This window comes from Camponotus floridanus, unplaced genomic scaffold (assembly GCF_003227725.1).
Source record: "Camponotus floridanus strain SB8 unplaced genomic scaffold, Cflo_v7.5 scaffold44, whole genome shotgun sequence".
NCBI classification, from domain to species: domain Eukaryota; kingdom Metazoa; phylum Arthropoda; class Insecta; order Hymenoptera; family Formicidae; genus Camponotus; species Camponotus floridanus.
The window spans coordinates 1299728-1317531 of NW_020229592.1; the positions used below are offsets into that span (position 1 = coordinate 1299728).

The window sequence follows — 17804 nt, forward strand, 5'->3', positions numbered from 1 at the left end:
CTTTCTAAAACACTAGAATAAAATATTTTTTCATTGAGTATTTTTCGAGTTATGAGGCTTGAAATCATTTCTTAATTTTGCATAAACCATAAAATATCTTGTAAAATATTCATTTTTCGATTATCTTACCCTAATACTTTTATGCACAAAATAATGTGAGGAATCAATTAGTGTAAAGAAAAAAATAGTTGTTTTTAAGAAAAAATATGCAATTGTTAATTGCAAATTACGTATTTTTTTAGAAACAATTATGTGTAATAAAATGTGAGATAAATTGCCAGAAAATATATAGTCAAAATTTAATATTACAAGTGCAATATATTTTTAATACAAATCTCGCGATAATATATATCTATTGTTAAATTATTAAATACGTGATATATTATGCCTTTTCATTTATTGAATCAAATAACTGTCATTATAAAGCTTATGTATCATTTGTGAGATCTAATTAATTGCGCAAACTAATAATCGTTTTTTATTGTAATAATTTATTAAAAAATCGCATTTGTGAAGATATATATAATTGGAAGCAAGGAAGCAGTGCTTCCTTCGTAAGGCAGCGTTTTGCTATTTTTCAGCTTGAGTTTCACCGCACAAATGAGAACAAAGTTACGTATGTTAACAATAGTGTTCTATGCGCCGTAAAAAACAAGCGCCAAATATATGGCCCGGGGTGACACACAGTTAATATATATACAGGGTGTCCCAAAATTCATAATCAATTTTTCAGACAGATTCCTGGGATCATCTGAAAACGATTTTTCCTCAACGAAAATGTCGAGGCACTAATAATTTTCGAATTTTAAGTGATTGGAAATAAGGGGTTTTTCGTAAACTAAGCTTTGTAGAAATAAAATATTAACAAAACTACATTCTTCGATTAATTTTAAATAAAGTTTACTTTAGTTGAGTTTTAATTTAAGACTTAATTGCAAAGATATATGATGACAAAAATCGGGAACATGCAAAAAATTATGGCCTTCATCGACATTTTTGCTGAGGAAAAATCGTCTCCAAATGATCCCAGGAATCTGACTTTGAAAGATTGATTATAAGTTTTGGAACACCCTGTATATATATTTATTGCCATTATAAAATATCCAACTATAAAATAAAAAAACAAGAAATATGTTGTTTAAGCTTTATATTTTAATATTAACAAATTGATGTATTATGGCTTTTCGTTATTTGAACTATATGATCTTTCATTTATATATCATTGTGTTTTCAGTTTGAAAAAGATTAATAAATTAATGAAAAATTTAAAGCACGAGAAAGACGAAATATATTTTAACCTAACATTTGAAAAGATAATTATCATTCATATACTTGTAAGAATACTGAAATTGTTGCTTATTGTTAGCAAAATAATTATTTCATGTCATTTTAAGGTAGGAATTAAAGTGTGAGAGTGGAAATTATTATTTAATTTTATTAATTATTGATAAATTATTATTTTATTGTTACATTCATGAAAAATAATTAATTCTTTAAATATACTTGGATTTCAATATATTTTGCCTTTCACGCTGTAAATTTTTCGCCGAGAAATGTAAACAGTTTTGAATTGAAAATGTGCAATGATCTCAGGGAATCTCGTGATTAAGGTAACAAACATAATATAATAACGACAGTATAACGGCTGTTTGATTCCAAAAATGAAAAAACATGATGCATCGTGTGTTTATTAATAATAATTGTATTTCAAGGGATTTATGTGTTGAAAATGTTATAAATGCTTGAAATATTGAATTTCATATATTTTTTAGCAACCCATCGTTATAACTAATCATTAATTCAATTTATATAGCATTGTATAATATCAAGATGAAGATAAGTGACATGACTATTTTTCAGTCATTAACAAAATATCATAGGTATAATATGAATCGATACATCAAATGATGCAGTGTATTTAATTAGTAAGATTGTTATTTTAATTCTAATATTTCAACAGATATTTTGATATTTATTAATAATTTACTTTATTTTAAAGCATAAAAATAAGACTTTAAAAAGTCTTTTTTATGAATTAAGCGATGTTTGTATTGAATACGTTTATTAATCGAATAAAATAAAGAAATTTGGCGCATAATAATTATTTTTTGACTTATTAATTTTGAACACTGCTTTATATATAATTTGGACAATTTTGCATATATTTTACGAATCATAATATTGATCAAATCTTTGTAGTGCGTCACATCAGCGTTAAATTATTAATATTCAGATTAATATTCAGATTATAATTCACATTAATATTTGATTCGAAAGTCACTTAATAATATTTAGTAATACTCTAATAAAGGGATAAAGGCTTCTTCTACAAGTACTCCTTGACGGAGGAATAATTCGACACGTGCCTTCTCGATGTTCGAGAGGCTTTAGTCATTTCCTTTAGCCATCCGGTATCAAGATGATTCTCGTCACGCGTTATTTATGAAATCTCACACAAGCTCTTGGATTTTGAAATATTTTTCGGACATAGATTGAAATATAAATTTACTATTACCTGACCATTTACCAGAAGAATAAAAAGCATCGTTGAAATTTGTAAAGTAGAGAAAATTACGTAAATCGAATTCATGAAATAAATCATCGTTTATATTAAAAGAGAGTATACATATAATCTTATCATCAAATATTATACGACTATATTATCATTATTCAATTAACGCAAATTTTTATTTTTATTTAGATACCAAATTTAAAAGATGCTTCGAATCTTTAAGATTTTCAATTTTGCGCGCAAATGCGATTAAATTCTGATTCTTTTTATTAAATTTCTGATTTTTATTTATAAAAAATAGTGTATTTCCTAATTATTTTGTTCATATTTTTCTGCATTATTTTAACAAAAAAATAATTTCACATTAACTATATAAATAAACATAATTTTGGACAAATAATTTATATATTTTTATATGTAAATACATGCAAATGAGATCAACATAATTTATTTCAGCAATTAGAGATGTAATGTGACTTCCTGCGCATTGTATTTTAGTAATATTTCAACAGAAATAAAATACATATGATCGAATAATATCGAAAAATAAAAGTCAACACAATGTTACAAAAATGCATGTAAATGTTAACAAGATTATTATAACATGAAAATAACTACATATTGCACACAACTAATGAATTAAAGATAATAACAATAATAATAATAAGTAACAGCAAAATAATTATTTGTGTATTATTATAACTTCAACAAAATACAAGGATTCACTTACATAATTTCAGTGAAGTAAGTCTGGAAAAAAAAAAAAAAAAAAAAATTCTAATATTTCTTTTTTAATTAAAAAGAAAAAAAACGACTCTTTTCGAGTTTTTTTACTTTTATCAGTCGAAAATTACACAAGAAATGTGTAGTTTTCGACTTATAATGTATTTCTTTTATCTAGAAAATTTCTTCTACGAAAGATGTTTTGAGTCAACAAAATCGTGACTGAAAGATGTAAAATGCAGTCCAGTAAAAACCCTTCCACGATCATCGGTCTTTTTTACGAGTAATCCCATGAGCTCTTGACGACTGTTTTTCATTTTAAATCCCACGGCAGATAAAATGCGTATTTATGACAGATGCAACGAAAAGCTATGCGCTACTCGATATTTATGGAACGGATTCAGCATATTCAGGGATGTTGCTATTCATAAATCGATAACGATCGCAACTCATATCGAGTAGATCGCTTAGAGGAAAAAATTATTCGTTATGATAGAAAGGGATAATGTTTTCCTCTCGATTCTTCTCATCATACTCACTACTTCATTTTCTCCATTTCAAGTGAACACAAAATATTGGATTGCATAAAAAATCCGAAATAAACTATATAGATACAAATGTGCATAAAATGATTAATTATTGATGATTATGATTATAAAGCACGTCATGTGTGATAGAGCCTAGATTTCCGTGATTTTTGCAATTTTGTAACATAAAAAAATCGTAATTAATTCGATTACTTATTGAATCTGTTCTTTTTAGATGCACTGCTGCAATAGTGCAATAAGTTAGAAAAAGACAAACATACTTTCTTTCACTCTAACTAATTGCACTAGTGCAGCAGTGCAGCTAAAAAGAACAGGCCCATTATTATATTCAAAAATAATCAATAATTATCTAATTAAGTATTCAATAAGTATCTAATTAATGACAATTGTTGATGAAGAATTTTCACGCTCTGGAAATATAAACATCTATGAAAGTTTTGTTTTTCATATAATCATATAAACATATAATCATATAAACATTTACGAAAGTTTTGTTTTTCATATCATCGCTAAGCACTAAAAAAATTAATTGTATTTATTATTCAAAATGGTAAATATTTTCAAGAAATATCCGTTTAAATATATGAATTTATAACGTTTAATATTATTTAATAAATTTTTAGAAAGATTTATTATTTTTAACGAATAAAAAAACAAGATATATATATAAAAGGTATTATACATGTGTGCCAAATAAAAAAATATTACATATAATTCAAAGAAAATATCTATAAATCATAAATATCATTAAATATCATTAAATATTTATAAATAAATTTCTTATTTGAGAATAAATAATTCTTTAGTAATACAAATTTTAAACGTAAAGTAAACAATCCTTTCTTTATTTTAAATTAAATTTTCATTTAAATTTAATTCATAAGATTTATTATTATTAATTTATTATTATTATTATTTATTTATTTATAATTATTTGTAATTTATAATTATTAATTTATAATTATAAATAATGCAAAAACTATAAATTATGTATAAAAATATTATAAAAATACAAAATAAAATACAAATTATAATTTTTAATAATAAATTTCATGATAAATATCAATCTTTCTTTAGAAAAAGATTTAATAAAATTAACACACTATTTTTATTTATCTTAATTTAATTTAATATTGCTTAATATCAAAGTTAAAGAAAATAAATTAAATTAAAAAAAAATGGATACTTAGACTTCATTCTCCAAGAAATTCGCTCGAGAATTTGTAAATAAAAAACACTCGACTTCTGATATGGCCTCTATCGTAATAAACGAACAAAAGCCGTAGTCGAGGAAGCAATCTTCCTCAAGCTTGTCGAAAAAGAGGCGGAATTTATGAACCGGCCGATAAAGCGATATTTCATTGTCGAGACTCGTAGTCGCGCCACTCGTCTGACTGCGACAGGTCTGTGGGATTTACCACTTACCGCTTTTTTTTCAATTAAAACGTGCAACGCGCTGCTCTAAGGAGTTTTACTAAGAGGATTACGTGCGAGGAACGGGCCACTTTCCGCCTCAGTTTCCCAGGTTTTTAACCGCAGTTCTCCCGCGCTTCATTAGAGATCTTCGGTGGAAAAAAAAGCACGTAATAGCGATTCGATTTAAAGTACGTAAGTTTCGCGTGTGATGGGTGAAGTTCAGGACAATGAAGCGCGAAACTTGTTCACACTTGTGACAGAGCGACGACGGCGGAAAGTTTTCTTTTAACTCTTCCTTACCGAAGCTATTTAGACCAGCCGTCCGTTAAAACCAATAATTGTTCTTGTCATTACCAAGCAGGACGGAAGTAAGAAGATTAATTTAATCCCTCGTTTTCTACCGCGCAAACGCGCGCGCGCACGCGAGAAACCAACGTAATCATGGTGTGCGGCCAGCCGGCGCTCTCTTGCGATTCCATTTATGATAAAGTACAAACGGCGAACTGTAAACATATCGGCGCAAGTCCCGAATTTGTAGTTTGCTAGCGCGCGGTCGGAAAGAGCAAACGGACTAAAGTAAATGTGGGTCGATAAAGTATGAAGTTCGGAGCTTGGATAAAGCGTTTCGTGCAGAATCCAATATCTCGCGAACGGCAGAAATTGTTTTATAGCGTACGGTAGTATAAATCAAATATTGCTACAGACATTATTTACGCATTGTTAAGATGTTATGCGTGATTTCAATAACAGAAGTGATTTACGATTTTTGATTCGTTGAATGCTATTGCGTAATAATTATATACATATTTTAGTTTTTCGAATTTTTATTTGTTTACAGATTTATTGGAAAAATATCCTATAACATAATTAAATAATTAATAACACAGGCCTGCGAAAAAGGGGGGCCTGCGAAAAAGGGGGGTTTGTCAAAATTTCTTTTTAAGATGCAATAGTGATTTTTGACGTAATTTTGTGCGCTGAATCCGAATCTGGCCGCCGAATTTGCGTAGCACGTCAGGTTTGAGATATTTATAGTTGAATAGCCCAAAAATCGCTATTTTGGTCAATTTCAATTTGAATTTATTGTGAGTAAACCAAATTTTTTGAAATATTTCTGTCAATAGCATCGTATAGTACTGACCTTCATCTTTCGAATCCACTTTCGATTACCCCGCCGTACGATTTTTTTTCGCTCAGATATACAAGTCATAAGACTGGTCATGCATAGGAATCTAATAAGCCATTCTAAATCAACCGTGCCACCTCTTTATTTCACTACGAATCAAAATTAGGATAAAAATATACATTTTTAAATCTTCTGTCACCTTTTGAAATTAAAAATGGCGCGTCCAATATGGCGAATAGAATCACAATAAAAAAGCATAAAATTTAGAAAAATTTATCAAAATGTGTAACAACTGTATTAGATATTTCTTTACAATATTTTTTTGGACAACCGAACCTGACATATGTCAGTCTTTTCAACTTTCAACATCATGGATCTACCATATTGATGTCTATATAAATTTTCTTTAACGTAAATTTTCTTACAACGTCATACTTATATACCTCAACGAAGAAAAATCGTGCAGCGGTAATCGAAAGTGGATTTGAAAGGCGAAAGTGAGTATTATATGATGTCATTGGCAGAAATATTTCAAAAAATTTGGTTTCCTTGCAATAAATTCATGAAATTGGCCAAAACGCTTTGGCCATAACGATTTTTGAGCCATTCAATTACAAATTATTCAAAAAGGTGATATGCTACGCAAATTCGGCAGCCAGATTCGAATTCAGCTCACAAAATTACGTCGGAAATCACTACTGCATCTTAAAAAAAAACCTCCTAGGCCTATGTAATTAATATAATTAAATAATCTACTGGCTTTATAATTTTTAATGCGACGTGAGATTCCGAGACATTGTACGATACTTCCGGTATGAAAAATGAAAATCTGTAATTGTATGGTTACTGCAACTGAGTTTGCAACTTTCCACGCGAGGCAAAGTTTACATTATATCATCTCATGTTTGAGTTGCGAAATGAAATCTGTAATTACATGGGCTTACATGGATTTGTACTTTTCGCAAATTGAGATCCAGCTCACATCACATGATGATTTTGATGCAAAACGACAATCGTAAGATTTTGTTTCGCGTGAAAAGTTATAAAACTATGTGGAACTATACAATTCGAGACTTTGTTTCACATCGAAAACACCGGACAATATGGACCTCGCTTCGCTCGTAAAGTTGCAAATCCATGTGGAATTGTATAATTATTATAGACCTTGTTTTGCACCGAAAACATTGGCCGATGTAGATTGAACTTCGCTTCGTCTAAAAAATTGCAAATCCATATAGAACCATATTATTATAGACTTTATTTCGCTTCTGTCCCGCTCATACATTTATTTCATATTGTGCCAAATTTAAATAATAACAAAAAACTAGACAAAAAGAGAAAGGATGAAAAAATTAAGCACATTAAAGAATTAATATTTATATAATAATTATCTTAAAAATGACATAGTACCATCGATTAAAATAGCAATTATAAACATATTAATCATCTCTACATATATCAAAATTAAAATCTTTGGAATGTGCTCGTTAATGTAAATAATTATCAATTTTTCATTCACAAACAATTAAACACTGATCGATTTTTAAATAAATAAAACTTCACGAAAATAAACGAGATATAAAGCTTTATCTTTCAATCAATCATAAATTAAATTTACTGCAACAGATTTTTAAATAAAAATGATAATATTTAATTAAATTTATTAAATTTATTATATTTTTGTTAGCAAAATCAAATTTTAATGTAAAAGATATTTATTATAAAGAATTACTATATATATATTTTTATTATTATTTTTATTAACGCCAAAATTATAAATTACAGAATATTTAATAAAATTGAAAAAATATGATATAACAATAAATTTTGTAATCAAATTATAGGCGTGTGCGTTATTTATATTATATATAAATATTCCGAACACCACATGATTAAGGTCGGTATTATTATAAGGTCGTGATATAACGAAGAAACATTTAAATCTTATATATTGTATATTGTATTGATTTCCGAGCATAGTTAAATGGATATATACATTAATTTTCTATCTCTTTTCAACTGTCCATCTCGTGATTTTCTTGTTTCATATCCTCAAAGAATAACATTCTTCACGCATACTCTTCAGTATCAAAGAACATTATTGCAAGATGCAGTAAAGTAATAAATCAGAAACAATTTAATCATACTTGCGTTATAAATTTATTACTTGGTATTTTTATAAGGAAAATTATTTACAAAATGAAAATATTTTCCTTTTAATAAATAAATCCTTTTCATTGAAATTAAAAAAATTGTGTCGCGGTTAGAGATTAAAAAGTTATTATTATAAAAGTTATTTATATAAATGTGAGATTAAAAGTGTTTAAAAATAGTTCATAAAATTGTTATGAAAATAAAAATACATATATAGAAAAAAAAATATATATATATGTTTAAATAATATATATATATATGTTTAAATAATCTTATAACGTTATTTGTTCGTACCTTTTTAAAACTATGGGTTAGTAGTTATTATATTTTTATTATATTTTTTAATATTCTTGATAATATTTATATAGCTTTAAATAATAAATTTTCTAATAAATTTTTACAATAATTCCTACCGTTAATTATTTTTAAACGATTCTTTTAAATTTATAGCACTTTACTTACGAGAAATACTTCCATTATTTTTACAATACTCTAATTTTAATCTTATAGATTTTAATCTTATATATATAGTTTTTTTAATCTTTAATTATTTCTCCGTTAAACGAAAAAAATAAAAGCGATAAGAGAGTTTATGTTTCTGCGCACGTTGTAAATTTTACATATACTTGTACTTTCGTTGTAAAATTGAAAAATGATGAAATTAAAAAGTTATTTAAGGTTGGAAAAAATCTTATAGAATACTTAGATAATTATAAAATTTCATAGTTAAAATGATATTTTTCAGAAAGCAAAGTGAAAATTAATATCTCATTTCTTTAGATGTAATTTCTTTTGCTAAATGAATGGAACTCTTTTTGAAAATTGTAAAAAAATGTAAAATTATTGAACAAATATTATTATCTATAATACTCTCGATTTTGCAAAATAAAGTTTCAATTTTACTTTTAGCATATCTAAAGATCTACATGGCGCATCGTTTCTTTTTTTCTTTAAATCAAATATATAAAGATAGGATTGTTTTTGCAAATTTGTGATCTTATGTCTATTTGTGATCTACAAAATTAGAGTATCTATATTGCATCAAAATCTTAATAAAATCAAATTGAAGACATAATCATAGTTCTTATAGTATGAACGCAAAAATCTCAGCGGCAAAAAATATTTCTTTAAAAAAATTACAATTAACAAATAATCTTCTCCTTAACTTTTTCGAAAATCCATAGATTATTGCGTGTCTCTTACTTAGTGCAAATGAATTTATACGTTCTTTGCATGTATAAGGTCAAACGTGTATGTATATATAATCGCATATTAGATATTAAATAGTTGGTGTATTAATGTAATTTCTGAAATAAAACTAAAAAAATTAATATGTATGCTTAGATATTTTAAAAACTTTGTTAAGAATTCCAAATACTATTTTGATCATGTAAAGATTAAATAAGAAGAATATTCTTTTTATAAAATTTATACGTACTTTCACAAAAAGGCTTACTATATTTGCAATTTGCAATTTACATGTGTGCACTGGGTCATATATCGTCAAGTTTTCAAGCATCAAAAGATTTCGCGCATCAAAAATCATGCAGTAACCATGATTTGTAGGATTGCACGAGATACCAAGATTATTATTGATATTGTTTTATCTTGTCTTGAATTTCAAGACAAGATTTTTAATTAGTTATCAAGACAATACCAAGACTAAGACTGTCAAGATTATTAGTCTTGTCAAGATTATTGGTTCTCAAAAAAACTAAAATATTTATATTTGTAAATGAAAAAAATCACTATATACGAATTAAAAAAAATTTTATTCAATAAAAACATTTATATTAATAAATTTAAAAACATTTAATATTAATACAATATAACATTTTTATAAATTAGAAATCAAACTCGCAAATTTTAGATATTAAAGAGCATTTTACCCAGGAATTGATGCACATTAGTGCTTTTAAAGATTTACTTTGTAATCTGGTTCTATTTTTTGACATAGTCAGAGTTCCTATTGTGAAAAGTCTTTCTACTGGCACGAACGAGGCAGTTGAACTTAAAATGTCTCGAGCCATTTTTGTGGGATAAATATGAACCTGATTTTTTTACCATTCCAAAATATTTATATCTGCACATTCCCTTGGAGCCTGTAAATAATTATTAATTTCTGTTTTCTATGAAACAGTAAATTTTTTTTTTTATATAAATAGACGGCATTTATATCGATTACATAGTAATAATAATTATAATTAAAATATAATACAATAGTAATAATTATTTCTTAAATTATGTTACAAAAATTATGTTAAATATTATTAAAATAATTTTTTAATGTTTGATAAAAAATTCTTAATAAAATCGAGACAAGACAATATAAGACCAATATTTACTCAAGACAAGATTTAAATTTTTGAAAATTTTCAATATCAATACAATATTTTTACGAATATTGTCTTGTCTTGGGTCTTGTGCAATCCTAGTGATTTGTATTTCTTTCAACGCAAAGGTTGCGCGCAACAAGAGAAAACGACGGCGTAATAAAATCGTGAAGAATTACTACGAGACATTTTTCGTTAGAGATGCGCCGCGTCACCGTGTAATCACAGTGCGGAGAAGTAGGTAAGCGGAAAATCCACTTCAAGCTGCGCCTTGTGAAATTCACATGCAGGTGACGGCGCGAGATTCGCTCACTTGCTCCGCGACATAACGTCAAGAAAGGACGCCTTCGCTCTCTTCTTTTAAAGAGAAGTAACTGAGAGTGTCCTGTTGCCCCCGTTGCGCCGCGAGCTTTTCCCGCACAAGCTCTTTAAGAACTCTGGATCTGAATTTATTCTTATTTAAAATGGAAAAGTTTCCGAGCAACGGCAACGGCGGCGTCCTCGAAAACACGTAATTTAGTTTCGTCGGTCTATGGCAAGATGAATGCGTAAAGGGGGATCAGGATTTGAAGAGAAAGTAGAAAGAAGGAAAAAGAAGAGGGAGAAAAAATTCGAGAGGGATAGAAAATTCGTTTTTACATCTTTATGCGAGCTGTACAAAATACGATGATGAAAAGTATTTGGGGGAAGTGTTTCCCGACTGTCCTTGATTACAAGTCAGATTTATTATGCAAGGAGATAGTTTAAAGGGCGATTTTTAATTTCTTCGAGGTTTCTTTAATGCATAAATGTATAATGATAAAATTGTGAAATTCAATGCGTGTGTTATATGTGCGAAATGTATTTCCATGTGCTTGCTATTTCATGTTCATGATACACGTGTGGACATTGGAATGTTAATATAGAAGATTTATTTAGAAGTGTGCTATTTTTACTATCTCAAACTAAAAATATTCTTCAAGTTTCTGTGCTTTAGAAATATTTATATAAAAAATATTCTACGCTCTATTCATCTTTTCCCGTCTTTCAAATCATTCATCTTTATAAAGATCGTTGAATTGCAAATTGCGTGAATGCTTATGGTTAAAAGAGAAGCATGCGTTTCTGCAACGTTAAAATTGTATAAAATAATATCTCGTAACAACAATTTATTAAAACGATATTCCTTTTCCATCAGTTTATATTTACAATTATGTAAAAATTGTCAAATAAATCTGTTAAATTGATATTTAAAATTACAAAAAAAATAAAGCACACAAAATTTAATTTCTAATTGTTTTAAATTTGGGAGACAATAAATTGATGGAATTAAAACATAAATAATAAAATATAAAACATAAAGGATAAAAAGAATTTTCTCTTTTAGCACGAAAGAGGTATGTGTTATAGAATATTAATGCTTCTATTGCTAAGAAAGAAGGAGGAGTTTTATTGTAAAAAAATATTATTATTTTGATAAGCATTCTATATATTCAGATATATATATATATATATATATATATATATATATATATATATAGAGAGAGAGAGAGAGAGAGAGAGAATCAATAATGGATATATAAAAACGGTATAAAAACGATATTTTTTAATAGCAAAAAATTATTTATTTTAATAGCAAACTAAAAAATAATAAAATTGATAAATACATATATTAACATAAATATATATATTAATATAAATACAAAGATTATAATTTAATGGCATATTCGAAGCATCTCTATTAAGACTTTCATTGCATAAAATTTGACCCAATCTTTATAAAGAATTCAGTAAAATTTCATATTTCTTTCTACTAAAAATAAGATTATTTTATCTATTGTACGTTAAAAATAACTGAGATTTATAATAATTGAGAAAAATAATTTAGAGTAATTGAGAAAAATATAATTTAGAATAATTAAGAAAAAAGTTTTTTTAAATTAACATAGATAATATAAATTATCTAACCATCATTAAATTTTTCTTGCTATTTTTTTAAGATCTAGTGTACTAATGTTAAATTACGTGTTGAGTTTAATTTTATATTTTTTCTCTGTTTTATGTATACATAAATGTAGATTAAAAGTTAATAAATATTACAGCAATTATATTATTAAGCTAGGTTAATTCAGCTTGTTGTTTTTGATGTACAAAAATAGATTTTCAAAGTTTTATCGAATATAAAACATGTTCTTTGCATTTTCTCGCACTCATTACTTTAATATATTTGAATTATATTTATTGATAACGTTGATTTGTTACAGATAATATCAATATTATATAATAATAATTGCAATCATATAATCGAAATAATTTTATGTGATTTCATATTAAACAGCAATACATGACATTGTATTCAAAAATCGTTTGCAAGGACACAGAGAAAAATATCATTCTACTGCCAAGAAAAACGATTACTCAGATTCTTGATAATAGTCTCAACATATACTCATCACAAGTGTTAGAAAATCTCATTATCATGTACTCAAAAGAAGAATTTATTTTCTCTTTAAAATAATTGTAAAGTTGTATTAAAGACAAATCAAACTTTTTTTACGTCAACTCTTGTAGTAAGCAAACCAAATTTTTTTTAATTTGATATTTTTAATTTAATTTAATATTTTTATTTTAATTTAATATTTTAATTTTATTTTAATTTTATTTTAATTTTATTTTAATTTTATTTTTAATTTAATATTTTTATTTTAATTTAATATTTTTTACTAAAATACTGCACTTACTAAAATTCAGAATATATTCAATTAAATTTAATGCTTGTGGTGAACTTATAATATATTTGCGGATATACAAACTTATGATATACTTAAAATAAATAATATTTTCTTGAATACAGTATACATTTTTCTCTGTGTAGAGAGATAGCTGAAGTAACATGGGAATCAAACGGGATATTCCCAATCTCGTCTTTGTCGCCATCATCATCGTTGTCCTACATTCTCTTCTACGCGTACTCGATTACAGTCGCCGTCTCTCGTCGCTGCCGCGTTGAATCCCGATAGCATGAGATTTCAGTGTATACCGCATCCGCACGATATCGCTCATCGGGAACGTGTTACCCTAAAACGTGTTCCGTATACGATACCGCTTAAGGACCCTTCGCAAAAGAGACCGATCTAGCGTTAAATGCTCCTCGTACCGATAAGAAGGAGCTTTAGAACTTGCCGATAGAAGACAAAATTGGAAGCGATAGTTTTTTAATTCTTGTACGCCAACATATTTGTTTTTTAATTGTACACATTACTATTAATAATCAATTTTTTTAAGGATCAAGTGATTCTCAATTTTTTTAAAGATCAAGTGATTCTCAAGTGACTCACTTGATCCTTTGATTACTCGACTAGCGACATTAAATTATTTACAATATCAATTTTTTTATTGTATTATGCATACTAAGTTTGTTTATTTTTGTTTGAAATATTTTAATATCTCAAATTAGAAAAAATAATTGAAGCAATCAAAAAAAAAAAAAAATGTATGATTTTTTAATGATTAACAGTTAGTTTAAATAATTAAAAATTTAATATTTGTCGAAACCATAAAAATAATAATTATTGATATTAGTAAAAAAAGATATGTATTTTTCAATTTTTATAAAATTTTCTCGTTTAAAGATATATCACTTAAAACTAAGTTGTGATTAAACATATGAACTTATCTTTTCAAATATCTCTTAAAAAAATAATATTGCATTAAAGTTCTAAATTATAAAAAGTTCTAAGAGAGTTTCTAAGAGAGTTATTAATTATTTTAAAACTAATTCTAGCGAATTAAACTAAAAACTTCTATAAATTTTTAGAATCCTAACTTAAAAAACAAAAAGACTAAAAAGATCGAAAATGACATTACGGAATTTTAGTAAAAAATACATTTTTTGAGAGATGAGGTGCCAACTTCAACGAGCCTTTTAATAAAAAAATTTAAGATTTAGTAAAATTTAATTAATGTTTTTTAATTCGAAAAAAATTTAATAAGAAGAATTTACTAGTACTAATATATATTTATATATATTTAGATGTACATTATAGTTAAACAAATATAAACGTGAATGTAGTTTTGTTATCATACAATTGAATAAATGTAAATACTAATGTAATGTAATACAAATATAAATATGAAATAAAAATTGTTTTATATTATTTTTCGGATAAAAACTTCTTCTTTAATATGCTGTGTTGCATCTTTATGTTATAAGATGTACTGTATAGAAACAGGTATACTTCTGAAGATAAATCTATTCTTTATACAATTATTTAGAATTCAATTTGCAAATGTTCCATTATATAAAATTCGAATTTTCTTAAAGATAAATTATACTATTATTGCTTTTTACGAAATTATTAACCTTTTTGCCGTCGTTATTTATATAACATATCACTAATCATTAAACAAGAGCAATATCTAGAAATATAAGAGCTCTCTTAAATTTAAAAGGCATCAATTTTTCAGTACTAAAGAGATTTTGCGAACTATTATACAAAGAAATATGTAGACCTGGGAGAACAATATTACGCTCGCATGAGAGTAATCATTGAACGTTGCATCGTAAATAAAAAGTGTCGCATAATGAGATAACCGCGGGCGCTGTAAATTTGCGCTCTGCTCATCTCCATCTAGAAACTTTCTAATCTATCGCAGATGCAATCTTCCTTAATGTTTAACGGAAGTGAACTGCGTGATATAGTGGTCATAGTGGTTACGGAGAGGGGCGCGGGAGTTGGCACATGACTTTAAAAATAAAGTTTCTCCGGGACGGGGCGAGAGACAGTCACCTAGCGCGTGGATAAACCACGAGTCCCTCGGGAAATCTTACTGCACGCAGGAACGCCGCGTTTTACATACTGATGGCAGCTTGGTATCAGCCGTCTAATCGCGGAGAGAAAAACTGCCAACTCGCGGCATAAAATTATATTAACATGCGCGAATACTCTATTCCTTCGTTCATTTATTGAAGATTTATTCATTTTTGAACACTTGATTTCGAAATGTCATAAATTTTTTAGCTGCTTTATACGTACACACACAACGATACTATTTAATCTTCAAACTTAGCAAATCCTTTTTCTTATGCTTTGATAAAAAATCTTAATATAAAGAGATCTTCATCATCATTCATCATCATTCAATCATATAAATACGTAAATATTGTATTAAATATTATCTTAGGCAAACTGTAGATGATGTTTCGTCTTTTATCGAATCTGGAAAATGTAAGTTTTTTTATAAGATGTTATACAAAGTAGATATTACGAAAACCTTTATTGCGAGACCTGGAAAATTGTCGCAAGGGTGAATGAGAATGACTTCGTAGAATATTTGATATTCTCAACATAGTGTTTGAAAGATTAATATAGAGAAATATATATCAATCATAATTTATCTTTCTTTTGATGTGACCTGTTATTTATCTATAATGATGCTATTTTTAACATACATATGTTATAATTTAATATTAATTTGAAACATAATTATATATATGTCATGTCATAAATTTTAAAGACAATTTAAAAATAAATTTTAAAAATTATTTAAAAATAAAAGTTTAAAATGATGAAAGAAAAAATCTAATATTGAAAGCAATGAAAAAGGGAAATTAATAATTAATATACATATATGTATTTTTTTTAAATGCATATTTTATTGTTAGCCTTCTAAATCTTATGAAATCTAAATAATTTTTAAGATAGAAGAAATGAAAAAAATATGTCAGGAATCAGTTGACATATAAATTTTATATTCAAATATTTGAAAAATTGTATTAATACATATAATTATACATAATTATTTTACTTTTTAAAGTTAAAAAAACTATTTTCAAGAGAGAGGGAGAGAGAGGGAAAGAGAGAGAGTGTGTGTGTGTGTGTGCGTGCGTGCGTGCGTGCGTGCGTGCGTGCGTGCGTGCGTGCGTGCGTGCGTGCGTGCGTGCGTGCGTGCGTGTGTGTGTGTGTGTGTGTGTGTGTGTGTGTGTGTGTGTCTCGTATCCATTCGGTCAACATATTCATGAATATGTCCAGGATCGATATGTGCTTTGGACGACATGTCTTCTTATGCGGAAGATTCGTAGCCACACGTACAAGATATGTCATGGACATTAATTTAACGTTCTCAAAAGCAATTTGCTGCCTTGTCACGGCAAGACGAATGTTATAGACGATGTAACCTATGTTGCTCTCTCGCGTTGCTTCTCTATCGTCATTTCTCCCAAACGGGCTTTAGTTCGACCACACCGTTTGGCCGACTCCTCTTAGTCGCGCGACCTGATGTTAATAAATTAGGGATGTGCTCAGAATTGCGTGCATGCCAACAAGCGATACTATAACATACTCTACTAAAGGACTTTAGCGTCCAAAGCTATTTTAAGATCTTGAGCTCTCCTGCTTTTGAAAGTGTCACTCTACATCATTTCAGACATGTTAAAGAATGTCAACGTCATGTTAAATTTAATTATTCGGTTGCAAAAGAAAGCTTTTTAATTTATGAAAATCTATTTTCTGAGACATTAATACTATTTTTCTGAGACACTAATATTTGATGATTTATGTAGGTATTACATTTATTTAATTACATTAAGATTAAATTAAAATGCTATTGACTAATTAACGTAATGTTATCTTGTGTAGACATTTTATTAAACAGTTTTAATTTTTAGTTTAGGTATTTTAGGTAGTTTTTAGGTATTTTTAGTATTTGAAATCAATTTTCTTTATCAATATTTATGTTCTAATTAATGTATATAATAAATATGATTTATTTACTTTAAGAGGTTTTACTTTATTTATTTACTTTAAGAGATTTTACCTTATTTATTTATTTATTTTAAGAGGTTTCACTTTAATAGATATTCATATATATAAATATTGATTAAATAATAATATTTATATATAAATATTGATTAAATAATCTATAATATGTTTTCATCTTATAATATATTTTTGATAGAAAATTAAAAAATGGAAGCCATAGTTTTCTCGCATAGTTTTCTTATCTAGCTTTGT

At 27.0% G+C, this 17804-nt stretch overlaps 1 protein-coding gene across 2 annotated transcripts in view; it reads left to right on the forward strand.

Moving 5' to 3' along the window:
• The window catches only part of LOC105254355, a 312818-nt gene that overhangs the window by 28823 nt on the left and 266191 nt on the right, over window positions 1-17804 (forward strand). The window lies entirely within an intron of this gene.